The sequence below is a fragment of the Lissotriton helveticus genome, assembly GCF_964261635.1.
Source record: "Lissotriton helveticus chromosome 1_1 unlocalized genomic scaffold, aLisHel1.1 SUPER_1_unloc_10, whole genome shotgun sequence".
NCBI classification, from domain to species: Eukaryota; Metazoa; Chordata; class Amphibia; order Caudata; family Salamandridae; genus Lissotriton; species Lissotriton helveticus.
In genome coordinates this window covers 2,801,964-2,815,223 of record NW_027611649.1, presented here as the reverse complement: position 1 = coordinate 2,815,223, position 13,260 = coordinate 2,801,964, and the positions used below count along the sequence as shown (strand labels likewise).

The 13,260-nt window shown below is 45.1% G+C and overlaps 2 protein-coding genes across 2 annotated transcripts in view; one reads left to right on the top strand and one right to left on the bottom strand.

Annotated features, from left to right (window-relative positions):
- The window catches only part of LOC144805448 (uncharacterized), a 502,220-nt gene extending 496,548 nt beyond the window's left edge, over positions 1-5,672 (bottom strand). Inside the window, exon 1 of the transcript XR_013605518.1 lies at positions 5,443-5,672. The gene's annotated coding sequence lies outside the window, so the exon portion shown is untranslated. The remainder of the gene's footprint in view (positions 1-5,442) is intronic.
- Positions 5,673-5,816: 144 nt separating this feature from the next.
- Positions 5,817-13,260, top strand: part of LOC144805454 (uncharacterized) — a 66,578-nt gene continuing 59,134 nt past the window's right edge. The window contains exons 1-2 of the mRNA XM_078672004.1: positions 5,817-5,863; positions 11,047-11,181. The gene's annotated coding sequence lies outside the window, so the exon portion shown is untranslated. The remainder of the gene's footprint in view (positions 5,864-11,046; positions 11,182-13,260) is intronic.

The window sequence follows — 13,260 nt, the reverse complement described above, 5'->3', positions numbered from 1 at the left end:
CGAGTTCAGTTTTATCCTCATTCTGTTTAAGGGACTATTTACACATCCATTCAGCTTTTCATTTCATGAAATGCCCTAGGTTGTTGTGTAGGGAGTGGGGGTCGTTCGTCACTGATAATACAAGGTGTGTATCGTCCGCGTACAACACTATGGATAGACCAAATTCTTGTACAATCACTGTAAGAGGTTGCCTGTAAATATTAAAAAGTGTGGTGCTCACTGCAGAGCCCTGTGGGACTCCGTACGGTAGTTGGAGGGTATCGGATAGATAGTCCCCTTCCAGCAACTCTGTCTTTCAGAAATGAAGTGAGCCACTTTATTGCTGTGCCTGTGATACATTCTTCCTTAGCCTATTTATCAATGTGCAATGGTCAACTGTATCAAATGTGGCGCTAAGATCCAGGAGCAGGATGGCAGCTGTGCACCCCTGGTTTAACACTTTTTTAGTTCCTCAGTTACCACCAGCAGAGCTGACTCTGTGCTATGTTGGGGACGGAAACCCATTTGTGTGTTGTGTGCGCCGGAAACCCATTTGTGTGTTGTGTGCAGTATTAATTTTTTCTTCGAAGAATTTGGTCTGTGCTTGGATCATCTCCCTAAGATATTGTCTAATAGCTGCCTTATATTGACTTTTGAAGGCGGGATCATAGTTTTTTCTCCACAACCTTTCCATTCTTTTACATGATTTTTTGTCTGAATTAATTGCTCATTGAACCATGGGACTTTAATCCTAACATCAAGTTTACTTTGTCTGGTTTTCTGAGGGTGTTGGGCTGCAACTTTGTTGAGCCAGTCAGCCCAAATCTTGTTGGCCTCTTCTACGTCATCTGTCAGGCTTGGTCCTCTAATTCAATCCTTACGTTATCAGGTAGGGATTTTGGCCATTTATTCTTAATCCAGGTTACTTTATAACTGGTGTGTCGAGCCTGTGGATTTTCCAGTGAAATAATGATCCGACCTTGGCATTGGTATAGGGGTCCCTACTTTTAGCTTATGGTCAATTGAAACAAGCATTGGTGTAAGCAGTAGGTCTCGCCTTTGGGACCTTATAAGTGTTTAGCCATGCACAAGTTGATGCTGTTGCACCGAGGATATTGTGCTGCATAACTAAATACTTATAAGGTTCCAAAAGCGAGACCTATTGGCAATGCCAATGCTTGTTGAGTGTTGCACTGGTGTTTCCTTTGGTACAGTGCTATACACCGTATTTTAAAATAGGGTTAATACATATAATCAAATAAACGTTGCCTGTGAAAGATCGTTTCCTACTCTTTTTGTAGTGTTGCTCTGGTGTTTCCTTTCTAATAAAAAAATGTTTTTGTGTCAATGATCAGAGTGGCAGTGGAAATATACACTGAATCATGCCCTCTAATAGTGGGTGTAAAAATGGCATCAATGCTGTGCACTGGCATGCTGAAGGCACCATCTATGCATGTTTGTAATTCTGAGGAGATATGATATTATTCTATTCTGACTCGTGTTGCAGGCGAACCCTAGTACAAGTCTACACTAACTGTTTATTGCTCATTTTAAACTAATAAAGAGATTGAACTGGAGGACTCAGAGACTCTGAAAATGCATCTCTGCCACGGATGAGACATCTCTGGTTGTTTACTCGGAAGCAGGAGCAAATCTTGCATCAATACCTGAACTTCCGACAGTCATCTTCAAAAGTCTGAGTATAAAACAAGCTTGCAAAAACTAGTTTCTTTACCGGTGCTTGTTGTTGTCCTAGATAGTTTTCATGTATGCATGCGTATCTGCGGTGGCTGTCCTTAAGTGGCATTTTGTTAACTATTCAAATGTGCACTCAAAGCGAGCTCTGGCTGATGCTTGCGCATCCATGGAGCCATTGTGGGACGGGGTGATGTTGAGGGGTTGGGCGAGGGGTTGGGAGGGGGGGTCCAGGGAGTTTAACTGGAGTTCAATACACCCTATGCGGCAGGCAACGACATGGTGACTACACCAGGGACAGTTGGGGACCACACTACCCTCATACCTATTATGCAACTGACTGCTTGATAATATTGCTGTGATGTCTCCTTTCTTTTTTCTTTATCTCTTTATGACGAGAACACTTCCAATGTAAGATTGTACCTGATTGGATTTACTGTGTGGAGATGTAACCTGTAAAACTTGATAAATAAAGTTTTTAAAAAAATAATCCATGGAGCCATCGTTGAATGAACAGGTTCTGTTTAAGTAAAGCACATTCAAATATTCTCCCTGTAGATGTGCGTGCATCAGTGGTAGGAGCAATCTTTGATGAGATTTGTTAAAGCAAGTGCCATTTGAAGATGCAAGTAATGCCTGCGTGCACTTGCGGCACGTTAGAATGTCAGCGTGCGTGCGCTTGCAGTCAACTCTTTTCGGAAGCACACACTCATGCTTGTGGCGCGCCCCTCCTTGCTCCCGCAAGGCGGATACCACCACAAGCACGAGTATGTGCTTCCAAAAAAAGCAGAACGACGGCTAAAGGTCCTCCTATGCAGCGCATGCGCGCTGCGTAAACGAGACCTAAAAATGGCATCCTGTATGGTACCCTTCACATGGGTACTTGTGTTTATCAGTTGTTTCAGTTGCATGGCCTCCATGTCATGAATTAATCTAACTGCTGAGGTATTATCTGGTTCATCCAGATGGAAGTTAAAGTCCCCCAATAATGTAATGGAGCTCTTGCTGGCCACCATGTCTGCTATTACGCTGGGAAATTCCTTTAGGAATGTAGTGGGGGGTCCTGGGGGTCTATAGAGCAATATGCCTGAAAACAAGTTAGTAGCCGATGTTTTAGGCTGAATTGTACAGTTTCACTGTTGGTGGTGGTAATGGACGATATCATGCATTCATAGTCGTTTTTGTAAATGATTGCTACCCCGCCTCCCGTTTTTCCCATCCTATCTTGTCTTTGGATAAGGAAATCTGGGGTTAGTCCTTGGATTAGGTATGGGGCGGACCAGTCTTTCAACCACGTTTCAGTAACGAAGAGAATGTCAAGTTCTCCATTCTCTATTAGCATTATGATTTCTGTGGTGTGTGCTGGCAAGGATCTACTGTTAATAAGTCCCATATCTCATTCCTTGTGGGCCTATCTAGTTGTAGCGGCCCTTCAATCTTGCCTGAGTTAAACTTAGTCCGGCAGAGAGGGCGTGACATCTTCTTCCCTATCGAGCTTGTTGGCGCTAGAGTCATCTCACAATGGGCTCTACCCGAGTATCTCAATGAGAGTAATACTGCTCTATCATATGTGATGAGCTTACCGCTTTCCTTTCTGGGACGAATACCGCATGGTTCCTTGCCCTTGACCATGTCCGGACGCGGACGGTCTTGCCTAAGGCATGCCCGCAGCGTGCCGCTGCGTGTCGGTGCTGCGGTCAGCATAAGTAGGCTTTTGCTTAACTACTAGAGCGCTGACTTGTCCCTCACTCCCCACGAGGGCGAGTCCTCTCAGCTGTGCTCACTGGTCCTGCCCCGCCCAGCTCCCGTTCTACTGTTCAACGTAAGTAAGTCAGGCTTCCCCACAGTGAGTGAGCATTCAATTCAATTTCAGTTTTAAAAAAACATTTGTATCGAAAAGCTTTACATTTAAAATGTGATTGTCTTAGAAACGTTCACAGTAATTTTAAAAGCGATACATTTAATCATTCAAAATACTCTGGCTTAAAAAGACTGCGCAAACAAGCAAGTTCTCAGTTAGTACTCTCTGGTACCCTGTGTCTGACCTGTGTCAGTTTCTCTGATTCTTCCTGTTTCTCTTGTTAAGACATGGCAGCATCTTGAGCTGTGCAGGGTGTGAGCATCTTGAAGGGCAGCCCCAGCTCTATCCCTCCCACTCCCCCCAATGGACGCGCTATGGCTTAGCAAGAGAAACAGTAAGAGTCTGATCTGAGCCTCTTGTCACCATACATTAGGAATAAACAGACTTGCTGAAGAAATGTTGCAAAAATGTAACAGACTCGCTCAGTAACCAAGAATAACTCAGCAAGCCTGTCTGCTCTGACACTTCTGGAAAATAAGAAAAGGATTAGCAGAATGTGAAGGTTTTACTTCCATGGGACAACCGAGAGCAAAGGAGATACAGCGGCCCCGGCTCAACCCCGACCCCCTTTTGAAGAACATGGAAATACACATGTAGCTGGGGTGGTCGCCCGGAGGATCTAGATCAGTGATACTCAAAGTACGGCCCAGGGGGCGCATAAAGCCCTCCAGGTCTTTAAATGCGGATCCCTGGTGAGCAGCAGCACTGGACTGAAGTTTACTTGACTCAGAACTAACATGAAAAAGAAACGTACATATACAGCAAACACTTATTTAAAGGTTAATTGCAGTTAGGAAAAGGAAGTGACTAGGCCTTTAACTTTAGGAACACCTTCCTTCTTAAAGGCAGCCACTAGATATCCATGCTTTGTTTCCCCATCCCAGACTTTACACCCCGCTGGCATCAATGCGGCCCTCGGTCACATCACAGACCAAACTTTGTGGCCCCCGGGAAAATGTTTGTGAGTACCCGTGACCTAGATCAACAAAAGGCGGAAGTAGTTAGACACGAGGACGAAACAGAAGCTTGCATCTCTAAAAGGCACAAACAGGAACCAATAAAAACAAGCATTGGCATAGCCAATAGGTTTCACCTTTGGGACCTTATATATGTTTAGCCATGCAACAGTTAATGCTGTTGCACCAAGGATATTGTGCTGGATAACTAAACACTTATAAGGTCCCAGAGGCGAGACCTACTGGCGATGCCAATGCTTGTTTACCTGATGGGCATTGGCTGACCGCTGCCTGGTCACTGAGGCCCTAGTGAGGTTGAGTCATATTTGGGAGAGTTTTAGCCTCATCAGATGATGCTGTGCAGGCCCAGCCCAGGTGCAATGAGGCGCAGTCGGTGCTGCCTGGTTACTGAGGCCCTAGTGAGGTTGAGACATAGTTGGGGGAGTTTTAGCCTCATCAGATGATGCTGTGCGGCCAAGGTACAATGAGGCGCAGTCGGTGCTGCCTGGTTACTGAGGCCCTAGTGAGGTTGAGACATAGTTGGGGGAGTTTTAGCCTCATCAGATGATGCTGTGCAGGCCCAGCCCAGGTGCAATGAGGCGCATCGGTGCTGCCTGGTCACTGAGGCCCTAGTGAGGTTGAGTCATATTTGGGGGAGTTTTATCCTAATCAGATGATGCTGTGCAGGCCCAGGTGCAATGAGGCGCAGTCGGTGCTGCCTGGGAGTGCGTTCTTTCAAGTCGATCTTCTCACACAGACTTTTCAGGTGACACAAATGTCACCGTTTGCTGAGGCCTTCAAAAGAGACCCAACTCCAGCAGTGAGGGCCAATGAGCATTGTTGAGACAAAATAATCATCGATGGATGCAACAACAACAACAACAGATGAACCCCTTACAGCAGGCTCGAGACCCTCCAGCAGCAGACAGGCTTTGTATCTCTGGGCCTCACCTGGGGTTTCATTCGGGTCCTGTGGTCTCTGCTGGGGTCGGGCCTCCTCCTGTTGAGCCTGAGGCCAGGACTGAACGATGGGCGTGGGGTTAACTGCGCATGCGCTGAGGACAGACACTTCTTCCCGCCACTGCGTTCGCTGTCCAGGGCAGTTTACAGGCTGCACTCCGAGCAAGGTCCTAACTCGGCCATAGGAAGTAGTGACTTCGCTCCGCACACGCGCAGCCGTGTCGCGCGGTCCTGCGCGTGCGCAGCCCTGAGACGCAATGTTTTGTTCGCGCTCGTGGCTCGGCGTGAGATTGCGCGTCACTCCGGGGGCAATAACACACCGGACCCCTCTCCTCACAGGCAGCCGGGCCCCCAGCCTGCCCCACCTCTCCCCCCGGCCCTGCAGCCCCCACTGAGCGGTGCACAAGGAGAGGTGAGGCACTCTAATGACAGTTTCCAAGCTCCATTGGTACTGGACTCTTTGCGCGTGATGGAGACGGTGTCTGTTTTCTGCGCATGCGCAGTTGCACGGCGCGTGAGACTGCGTGGCTGCAGCAATCCCCGTTTCTAAGGTGCATTGGCACTGTCATCTTTGCGCGTGCAGGAGACAGTGTCTGTTCTCCGCGCATGCGCAGTTGCACGGCGCGTGAGACTCTTTTATAGACCTGTCTGCAGCATCCCGGCTTCTAGGGTGCGTTGTTTGTATCTGGGACATTTCAACGGCCGCTGGGGCTGGGAGGAGGTTGGAGCCCCCAGTGTGGTCATGGGACGGGCGGGGGGAGCATTGAAGTATTGAAGAAGCCGAGTCAGTCACCGGTCACTCCTTGTAAAGACCCTCCGAGGGATCATAAGAGGGTCAGTCACCGGTCACTCCTTGTACAGACCCTCCGAGGGATCATAAGAGGGTCAGTCACCGGTCACTCCTTGTAAAGACCCTCCGAGGGATCATAAGAGGGTCAGTCACCGGTCACTCCTTGTAAAGACCCTCCGAGGGATCATAAGAGGGTCAGTCACCGGTCACTCCTTGTACAGACCCTCCGAGGGGTCATAAGAGGGTCAGTCACCGGTCACTCCTTGTACAGACCCTCCGAGGGATCATAAGAGGGTCAGTCACCGGTCACTCCTTGTACAGACCCTCCGAGGGATCATAAGAGGGTCAGTCACCAGTCACTCCTTGTACAGACCCTCCGAGGGATCATAAGAGGGTCAGTCACCGGTCACTCCTTGTACAGACCCTCCGAGGGATCATAAGAGGGTCAGTCACCGGTCACTCCTTGTACAGACCCTCCGAGGGATCATAAGAGGGTCAGTCACCGGTCACCACTTGTACAGACCCTCCGAGGGATCATAAGAGGGTCAGTCACCGGTCACTCCTTGTACAGACCCTCCGAGGGATCATAAGAGGGTCAGTCACCGGTCACTCCTTGTACACACCCTCCGAGGGATCATAAGAGGGTCAGTCACCGGTCACTCCTTGTACACACCCTCCGAGGGACCATAAGAGGGTCAGTCACCGGTCACTCCTTGTACACACCCTCCGAGGGATCATAAGAGGGTCAGTCACCGGTCACTCCTTGTACACACCCTCCGAGGGATCATAAGAGGGTCAGTCACCGGTCACTCCTTGTACACACCCTCCGAGGGACCATAAGAGGGTCAGTCATCGGTCACTCCTTGTACAGAACCTCCGAGGGATCATAAGAGGGTCAGTCATTTCATGGTTTTGCAGATTTTGTTTTCTGAGGAAACCAAAGCCCCCTGCAAGATGCCGCATTTGTCACACACCAGATACTCCTGCAGTGCCATTAGGATGATGATACTAAGATTTGGGCTGGATCTGTGCCTGTACCTGCGTACAATTAGTGTCATTTAAGCACTACATATTCGGAGGGCACGAATGTGTGTTTGTCGACACGGCCGAACAGACTATTAAGTGGACTAATAATTACTGTATCGAGTTACTCTTTCTCTTAACTATAATACACTTGCACCGATTATATGGGGCCCCGGACTGAAAGCTGGGTGTTTCCGGTTATCATACCAGGTTTGGGCACACATACTCATCCAATATGGCGGAGTTTACTAAACCGTCGAATCGGAGAGGGGGAGAGGTGTCATATCTCCCATTTAAAAAAAAAAATAATAATAATTAATGCACCTTGTTTTTAAACTGCATAGCTAGAATATGACATTTTACTGAAGGTTTTATGTTGAACTGACTGGAGTAAAAAAAAAATTAGGGAATATAACTTATGTCGTTTTTTAGATAACTATTTTTATATTGTCAGCATATTGTAATGATTTTAAATAATCGAACAATAAAAGCTTTTTCACCCGTCAAATCGGGCGAAACGGTCTAGCTATTGCACGGTTGGCACTCTTTTACAGTGCTTCTGGCATCCGGCTCTGAACTCTCGACCATACTGAGTTGCCAGGTGACGAGTGAGGATCACGGAGGATGCCGCATACAGGTTAGAAGTGACGCCGGTTAGAGTTAACTCGCACCACGCGCCCTTTTTCTTCCTAGATATGGATGTTTGCTCGGATACTAATGGTAGTCCACATTTGTCCTTTGTATTTGCCTTGTAGCATCCAAGCACGGACTATAATACCAAACCGTGCTTTTTGAAAATAGAAGGATCTTTACAGCGCGCACACATATCGTGCACTGATTTTGGGGTAAGCCTCATTTCTGCTTCTAATCAATACACACGGTATAAATAAAAACCCTCTGTAGACTAATGATTGCCGAGCACGTAATTAAAGCCACAAACCCCAACACTAGAAGTTGATGTATTTCACCGGATATGAGCACTTACCATATACTCACATAATAGATGCTATATAAGTATGATGCAAGGGCTAAATTTACACTTGTATGATAATGATAGTACCCATCATCTTTGTACAGATAATTTAACAAGATTGACGTTCAAGATTACGTTTATTACCCAGCCGATCTTAGGCCGGGTCGGAACTATAACCAGCCAGAAGGTATGTTTCTTACCTCCTGGTACTAAATAAATTCACAATCTTGGGATAATGAGCAGTTACTAAATATGGTCACATCTGGCTACCCTCTTTAGGCATACAAAGAGAAGTTGTACTTTACTAGGTAGGCCTGAGCTTTTCTGCTCAGTGTGTGTTTGGGAGAGGACACAGATGAGTGTATTCTCACTGACGTATATTATTAAGTATAGTAATGCGCTTGACCCTTCCTACACTTTCCACCATGAGCACCATGGTTTTTCTTTGTGATGTTCTTGATCTGTTGCTTATACTTCAACCTTTAACCCTTTATCCCAGGATATTGGGGGCTTTTGTCTCTTCCTGTCCCTCACCCTTTTTCCCCCATCTACTACCTCCAAGTGCTGGTGGGATTTGTGATGTTGTATCACAACTTTCGAAATGTCATAGCATGGATTCTGCTAAAGTGATTTTAATGTTACAATGCCCGAGGAATTGCGGGATTACATGATGTTTTCTGTTTTTCTTTCCCAGCCCTGAGGAAGTCGTGGGCCCTTCCCCATACAACGAAACACGTGTTGGCTGGATTCTGAGCAAGATACTAATATTAAAAGCATCTTGTCTAACTATTGTGCTCATTCTGTAACTTGAAAGTAATTTAACTTGAAAAAATCTGTACTTTGGTGTGATAGGGTTTTACATGTACGTTTGAGATCTGCGGATCTATTTTAGGGGATTTTGGATGATTGCCCCTCCCTAAGCACCCACTAAAACAAATAATCTCCAGTAACCCAATATTGCCGAAAGACCTGAGAGTGCCATAATCCATCCAGGATAAAATCATCCCAGCTTTTCTCATAGAAAGTAGTAGTCTACTTTTGTGTGTGGAAGTGGTAGGTCATTCACCAAAGATTAAAGCCACAGGTTTGGATTCGGGCAGCGCTCTTTCAATTACGAGGCTTTTAATTTGTTACTGTGTCAAATCCATTGGGTCTGGGAACGAAACTAGAATATCTGCAAGAAATGTGAAATACATTGATTGCAACTGTTGTATGTATTCAGGAATTGCTGCTCCCCATCGGAATTGAGACACACATGTACATTAAATAATGCGGCTGGTGATACTAATGTTTCTGCGGAGAGATTGGACTTTTGTTGAGTAGTAGCTCGGATTGTAAATTATCCAGCTCCAAAGAATGCGTACCACACTTTTATCACAGAAATGACTGTATTTTATGAGGATTATAGCAATGAGTTACTGGTTTTGTCATAGAGATCCTTTTGCTATTCGTGCAATGTTTGGTGCACTACAGCACCTAGACCTGAGCTGGGAGAGTGGAGGGTCAGGTGCTGTATATTCAGAAATAACATGGGTTTAAAACCACCTGCTGACGAATTCCTTGTGTGTCCAAGAGTTCTCAGGCAACAATAAAAATGTAAAGATGCCTTCTGTGAATAATGTTCCTGCTGGAGAGAGAGAGGCATTTTGTCTAGTGCTTGTTTTTTCTCATCATGAAGTAGCGGAAAGGGTTAATGTGACTACGGCAAGGGACGTGTACTATGCAGACCACTTAACGGCATTTTATGTGGCTAGCTCAATGAGTTACAGCTTGTCGCAGAGGTCCTTTTGTTACTTGCATTTCATTAGTTACAATCCTAAAATGGCACAGTTAGGTATGAACTGTCTTCAAGAACCTGCATTCAAACTGTGTGTATAGGTTAGAACATTCTTTTCTCCCCCAGTCTTTCATTATCCTAATGCTGCTAAAAAGGATTAGTTTGCGTAGATGAGCATTCTTTTGACTTATGCCAATCACTGTGGTATGTTTTAAATCCTGAGTTTATGCTTCTCCAGACCATACATTCTTAAAATATACTGCATACTGATATCTATGACGTGATTCCTACAACTTGCAATCCTCACCGTCATATGTAACATTTCCTATAGACTACATTTACACAGATATGATTCATTGCCTCTGTATAACGTGTGTGTGATGTATCGATCTCTGACACTCTACACTGTTATGAGCAGCTCTATAAAACAAATGAAACACACATGAGAGAGGTAAGTACCTTTCCATCTTCATAACTTGATTTTGATAGAAAGTGTCACTCAAAGTGTCACACATTCGGTCGTTGAAAGTCATTCATAAGTACACTGAAACTATGAAAATGCCACACTTAAGCAATCTGAAACCTTGGCAGCTATGGAGATTTAGTGTGCCTCACTCACATAAATGCACTTTTTGCATCAGAGAGTGATTGATACTGCCAGGATTCTGTTCCAGTGTTAGCCAGCCAGGTGTTTGCTTGGGAACATTCAAGGGATACTACTACTATTATGATAGTAGTATACCAGGGGTCTTAGCGTTCTTCCTTGTGGCTTTATGTAGCTCATTCAGTCTCAATCACCCTGATGTACGTACTGTACTATGCAAAGGGAGACCAACTTGGCCCATCAAAAGAGGTTGGAGAAGCAAAGATCATTCATGGAAATGAATTAATAGTTCAAAATGTAAATTTAGATTAGGAATCTAGGAATAGGTTATCTGATTTAAAATAATCAATACTGTGTCTGTCAAACTGTTTGTTTGTAAAGAGAGTACCGCCAATCATTGTTCTTTTTATCTTTATTCCTTTCATAAGCACCCAAGGGCAAGAGGGCACCTTCATAAGCAGCTGCCACCACCACCAGCGCCGCGGAACGTTTGAAGAGAACCACAACCAGGTCGACTCCCATCACCAGCTCTGCAGCCTTGGCAGATGGTTCTGCCGACCCCAGTAAATCATGTTTATTATTATTTCCAACTTGTAACTATTCCCACTAGTAAAAGTATGGCCTTGTACATTTATACTATTTGCTTTTCTTCAACTTTACTATCAAAGGTTTTTTATCCCTTCATTTTCCAGTGTTTTACTATCTTGTGCGGCTGACTTTCTCCTGTCTGTAACTTTTTTCTGGTCCCTGTTAGGTTTTGCATGGACATCGATTCACCAAAATGCCAGGGGTATCAGAAGTGACATCACACAGCCTTTGACCTTAATGAATCATAGCATTTGTAAAGCGCACTACTTACTCGGGTTTATAGACGAGGGTTCCTCTGAGAGTGGTGTTGGGGTCGGTGTGGCTCTGGAAGTGGAAGTGTTCGGTGGTGCTGAGGGCTTCGTCGGTGTTGGGCGATTCCTCCTCCTACGCTGTTGGTGCGGTCCCTGCTGGTGATCTTGTAGCCTTCCGGGATGGCTATGGCGATGTCGGGTGCCGAGGAGGGGTTCAGCTAGGTCTCCGTCAGGAAGGTGACGTCTGGGGTGGTTGAGTCGAGTAGGTCTCAGAGTTCAACAGCGTGTTTGCGGGCAGAGCGGGTGTTGAGAATCAGAGGAAGTTATATCATATGACCTTTAATCCTGAGTCTTTCCAGGAGGTGAAGTCATATAACCTTAATCCTTAGGACATCACAAGAATTGACATCACTAACATTCTATAATAACTGCATCATTATTATGAAGATACAAGTTAAACAAATGTCTGTTTTAATTTCCACCTGTATTATGGTGCTGATATGATCTTCGAAAGTGGTGGGCATTTGATCATGGCTGCCCCGCTCCCATATCCCACTGTTGTGCTCCCATATGCAAAGACTTACCTCCAATGTGCAGTAATCATATCTACAAAAACATCAGCGAACACATACAGAGGAAAAACCCTTTAAGTGCAGCTAGTCAATCATCAGTCTTAAAAAGGCATCAGCAAACACACACTGGGGAAAAAACATACCATTGTAATGAATGTGGAAGTAGTTTTCATGACTCTTCCGCATTAAGGATTCATCAGCAAAATCACACAGGGGAAAAGCCTTTCCAGTGCAGTGAATGTGTGAAAAGCTTTAGTCGGCTATCAATCCTGCAGAGTCATCAGAGAACACACACGGGCAATACCATACCATTGCAGTAAATGCGGAAGTAGTTTTAGTAACTGCTAAAACCTAAGGATGCATCAGAGGACACACACGGAGGAAAGCCATAAGTGCATTGAATGCAGGAAAGGCTTTAGTCGCTCATCAGTTCTACACAGCCATAAGCAAAAACACACCTTCATTGAACACACATGGAAATAATCCAAGAGATGCAGAGAATCTGGCAAGACCCTAAACACATCAACAATAATACTGACCCATTTGTGGACACACACAGGAACATAAAAGTGCAGTTCGTGTGATGGAAGACTTGACTAGAAGGAAAGAAATAAAACGGAGATATTTGTGGTATTATGAAAGTGTCTATTCTCAGCAAATGTTCATTTCTCTACATGGAGGAAAAACCAAGAAGTACCAGGAAGCTTATAGGGAGACTAGCATAATGTGGAATAAAAGAAAAGAAACATATCTTTTCGAGTGAAACAGACATAAAGAAAAGCATCCAAGCACAACTGATCACGCTACTGGTTAAAGCAACACTATGAACAATACTTGGACTCATGGGTATTTTCAGCGAAATTTAGGGATTAGTGATAAAAACCCGTTAACCCATAAACCCAAAACAAATGTACTCCAATGGAATGCTCATCCAAAAGTCAAAGGTAGTTCCTAATAGTGAACAGTGTAGTATACACGTCATCCAATCTGAAGGATGGTAAAGAGGCTTTACTCCAGGGGAGTGACAAGCACTAGAAGAGCCAACACAGGCTGACGCACAACATGCAAACTAGGCAAGCTACTGACAACATTTATCAAACAATATCCTAGGATAAAAGCTAGATATGAGCATAGCTTTTGTTCTCTACACTAAATAATACAATCAACCACTCACTCACTCGTGTCAAATCAAATCAAAATTATCTTTATTCGACTGTCAACAAGTGCAGTC